We start from the raw sequence: 5159 nt of genomic DNA, 5'->3' as shown, positions 1-5159 counted from the left end.
CGAAACAATGACGTAAGTGGTCGATCATAAATTCTCTACAAACTCTAAGTTTGGAGATCTCGACAAGCTCTAAACTTGGAGTGAGTACGAACCCCCACAGTTCGGCTTAATTTGGTCTCCCTTATGATGAAGAAATGGAGGTTGTAAGCCCCCGATAAAAACAAGAGAAATTGAATTTAAAAACTCTAAAAAAAAACGGGAACTTTTAGAAAAAAAAAAAACCTCGAAATGGTTCGCTGGAAAATTTGGCCAGAAAGTGGCCTGAAGTCGCAGGAAAAAGGTTGACCGATGGTTGACCAGTCTGCTGACGTGGCAGTCTGGTGCTGACTGGATGCCTGCGTGGACGTTGAAGTGGCAGGCTGCTTCTCGGTTCTGGGCCTGCTTCTTTGCTTCTGGGCCGAGGTTGGTCGTGGGTCTGACTGCGGGCTGCTGCACGTGGGTCCGGCTCCTTGCTTCTGGGCTCGGAACAGAATGGGGGCTTGAAATAGGAAGGGTTGCCGGCGGTTTAGGGTGCAGGTGCTTCAGGCAGGCGGTTTGGGTATTTTTAGGCCAGTTCCAGTGATGATTTTTCCGGATCCCGGATTCTGGGGACGAGGTGAAGGTTCTAACAAAAGGTGGCAGTGAAGGGTGGACGGGAAGATGGTGAACCAGGTAGGAGATCTTCATATTCTTCTTGGGAGGCTGGTTTGGTCACTTCCGGCGGCCGGTTTAGGTTGATTCCGGCAGGTTCTGGGCTCCTGGAGGTGAGAGCTTCAAGGTGGGCGGCGAAGGTTTCTGGGATTTGAAGGCTATGAATTTAGGGTTTCAGGATTAGGGCTTCTTGCTGATAACGTATTTTAGAGAATCAGAAATTGAGATAAAATCGCTGTGTATTCTCATTGATAATAGAAGCCTCTTTATATAGAGTATTACAATGTATAAAGTCTAAATCATACAAGGAAATAATCTCTAGATTCTTCTAATTAAACCTTATTACCACTAGGTCAAGTAACCTAGAGTTTGGGCCAGACACAATTTGAATTTACTTAAACAAGTTTATAGTTTTTTTTTCTTTTTTTCACCTAGACTATGAACCTTTTTTTTTTTTTTTTGAGAAGAAGACTATGAACTGTTTTATCTATACTATTATTAAGAGAACCCACTTTGGCTAACAAAGTGGGTGTGAATTTACATAAATATCCTTAGATTATAGATTAATTTTAAATACTTTTTAATATATGAGAGGTGTTATGGTAAATAGCAAAATCTTACAGTTGTAACTTCCTTCTTTTTTTTATCCCAAAAAGTAAAAATAAGAATAAAACTGTTTAACACATCGATGCATGTGTCAATAAAGACTAGTATTTAATATAAAAACTCTCTCTACAAAGGTGGAGAGCTAAGCTAAGTTTTGGCGGCTCATTTTGAACGGCGGGATCAGATTTCCCAATCTCTCCTAGAGGAAGAGGTTGACGGTGGAGGAGTCCTTCATCGTCGCAACTGAGAATTGTTAGGAACGAGGTTCCTCATGTTTGTTTTGTTCTTCTTTATTTACTGGCGGCTTTTGGTCTTTTCGTGGTAATAATGGACCAGATCAAGTAGTGCTCGTGGTCGGCGATCGGCATGGAAGGGCGCTAGAGTCGAATGAAGGGGAGAATGTTGGATAGGTTTAGGTGATTCTTACTCGATCAGGGTCGGATCGAATTGCCAATGTTTAAGAGGTGGGCTGGGACGGTCGCGGTCTCGGTTCTTTTCTGTCGGTGTGGATTGGTGTGTGGATTTTAGCGGCTGGGACAGAGGTCTGGCTGATGGCAGTGGTTGGTCCGAGGATGGGATGCCTAGAGCACATGGGTCTGGGCCTCAAGGTGTGCTAGGGTTTGGGAGGTAGGATTGGCTTAGTTTGTTAGGGCCCGATTTTGGTTCATATGTAGTGGTTGAAGTGGCTGAATAGGGTGACATTTTGATAAATTAATGCACCCATTTCAAAGACATAGAACTTTTTATGTAATAGTTTTTTTCTCTGCCCCGCGTGGGTATGTTATTATGTATGGTTTTGCTGATCAATTAAAGACTTGTCTTCTATTTTTAAAATTTATATTTAATATTATAAATTACTAATTAATAAGAGCTTATGCAATAGGTTAAAATTTGCCAAAGAACATAAGTAAGTTGAAAAATTAGAGTTTTAAGATAATACAATGACTAAAATGATGGTATGTAATACACGAGGCATCAAATTTTTTTTTTTCTTTAAATAAACAAAGGTTGAGTAGAACTGTAGAAGTTGCCCATAAATTTATTAAAATGAGCACTAAACTCCTGGCTTCTTTGGAGTTAGGAGGATTTTCGGGTTGGGTGTTTTTTAAAGAAAAAAAAAAATATATATATATATATATAGGAATTTTCTCTGGTGCGGACGTCCGTACCGAATTTTCGGTACGGATTTCTTGTTTTCGACCACTTTCCGGCCACATTTTTACATCTTAACCGTTCAGTTTTTAGGTCCTAGTGTATAGATCACCTATACAAAATTTCAGCCAATTTGGTGATCGTAAAGGCATCCAAAACTACATTTTACACGAACGGACCGAATCTATCGAACCGGAACCGTTCGTATTTATAATGGTAAATTGCAGTTTTTGATGCCTTAACGATCACCAAATTGGCTGAAATTTTGCAGAGGTGATCTATACACTAGGACCTAAAAACTGAACGGTTAAGATGTAAAAATGTGGCCGGAAAGTGGTCGAAAACAGGAAATCCGTACCGTCCGCTCGGTACGGACGTCCGCACCTGAGACGGACTATATATATATATATATATATATATATATATATATATATATATATATATATAGGACGTGTCTTTTTTGTACATGTTTGCATTGCGAAAAACCTATTGCCTAGTGTTTGCCCCAATATAACTGCAAATGGTACTAGATATACTGTTGAAAATAGATGAGTTCATAGAGGACTCAAGTACACAGAGACACTAAAATTTGGCATGGTACTTGGCACAACAAAGTATGCAACATATAGTTTTTGAAAAAAAAAAGAGGTATATATGGTTTATGCAAAATATAATCTCCAAAATAACACATCAATATGACAAAGATCATAAAGACAGAATGTAGCTTATAAGTTTTGGAAATTTAATATTGCAGTTGTAAAGTATAGATTCTTTTGCAGACAATAATTACATATCCTAATGTCTTAGAAAACATGTCTTTATCATTTAAATTTTAAAACGTAATTGATCACCACTAAAGAATTTTGTGCAAAGCATTGTCGGCGTGTATTGACAATAATTAAAGACAGCATTTTGTCCTAAAGTTGATTTACAGACGTTATGAAAATGAACTTGGTGATCATCAAGCCATGTTGGTCTTTTAACTAACAATGGTGTCTTCTTAGCTCACTTGAAACTTTGTATGAACTAATTTAAAGGGTTAATTTTGTCCTTGTTCTATTGATTTTTACACCTTAAATCATTTTTAGTTATGCAAAACCTTTAATGATTTTTATTCTTGTCGGACTTCAACAATTCATTACATATGTCTAGAAACTCACTAATTTAATCAATTTTATTTAAATAAACGCTGAATACATTTTTGTGTAACCCCTTAATTTGAAAAATGTCTCTCAGCCTCTCACTGTAGCTATGGGGGTTTGACTCTTAGCAAACCCTAGCCGTCATGGCTTGGGTCTCCATCAATGGTGTACAACACCAACACCAAGCAGACAATTTCTCTCCGCCTGTCATTGTCTTCTCGCAGCAATCCAGCGCTGACTTTGTTCAATGAGTTTTAAACCAGAGTTCACCTTTGCAGAGAATATATACTCGGGTAACCCTTCATCGCTTTTCATCGGAATGAATTTAGAGCAGAAGGCAGTTTCACCATCGCCTTCCTTTAGGGTTGGTTATTAAAGGAGGATTCGAGTCAAATCCAATCGCGCTGAGGGAGCCTAGAAGCCCTTGAAAATTAGCATGCAATGCTTGATTTGCAAGTTTGGGTTGTGCTCAATTCTAGCTGAAAGTTGACAACGGCGATGTAGATTGGATTTTCCAGTGCCCAAAGTAGGGCGACAAAAGTCTCTGCACTCCGATCTACAGGTGTGGCAACGACGTTGGATTCGGTGTTTAGATCAATGAACACCGGCGATGCAAATGTTGGGGTGACAGAGAGCTACTTCGCATGCCGATATGCAGGTGTGGTAGCAAGAGGCATCATGCACCAATATGCAGGTGTGGCAATAGAGTTAAGTTGATAAGCAAACATACAAGTCTTGCTATTGTGATTTGCGGATAGAACAATGTTGTTGAGTTTGTCAATGAAATTGGACAGCGTTTGTAACGTCCCAAACCTAAATTCACCGGTTTACTAGTCATTTGGACGGTAAACGACCTTTACTTTCACTTTTACTTTCGGTTTAGTACTTTTAGTGGCCCTAAAAGTTGACTTTTTGTTCGGGTCAAAATTTGAGGAAATATTCTTCATGAAAATTGTAGGGGACGTTAAACCGAGCCTGTGCATATGTGGTGCGTAAAAATTGGACTTAGTATGTGAGAGTTATGGCCAAAAATGTAGAATTTACTATTCATGGTAAGTTATATATATATATGGAAATTACTGTTGGTAGATTTCTATTTTCGGAAATCTACCTAGCCGGGTAACTCTCCCTTCTCTCTCTCCCCGACCCTTCCTCCCTCTCGGCCCGATCTCTTCCCCCTCCGATCTCTTCCTCCTCCGGTCGACCCAGGACGTAATCCGGCCACCCCTAAGCTCGGTTTCTTCCCCTTGTCACGTCTGTGGAGGTATTTTACGGAGATTTGGCCGGAGAAGCTCGTTTTGGAGCGGGGAAAGCCACTGTAGCAGTTAGCCATTATTGCCGATTTCCGGCAATTCCGGCCACCTCCGGTCACCATCTTGCAGTCGAAGCTTGGGTTTTCCACGGAGATCATTTTGCCCCTAGCCTCGAACCACGATTTGAAGTGTAGAGGCCGAATCGAAAATCTAGGGTTCTTGATTTTCTGGGTTAATTTCGCCGGTTGAATTCGACTATTTCCAGGTATAATTTGGGATTGTTGTAGTTGAGAAGTTTAATCAGTGTGTTGAGTAGTTGCTGTATATGAAATTTGATAGCCGGTGGTGGAGGTTGGTACCGGCGCGTGGGTGCCAC

This window comes from Rosa chinensis, chromosome 7 (genome assembly GCF_002994745.2).
Source record: "Rosa chinensis cultivar Old Blush chromosome 7, RchiOBHm-V2, whole genome shotgun sequence".
NCBI classification, from domain to species: domain Eukaryota; kingdom Viridiplantae; phylum Streptophyta; class Magnoliopsida; order Rosales; family Rosaceae; genus Rosa; species Rosa chinensis.
Note: the sequence above shows the minus strand (reverse complement) of the source record.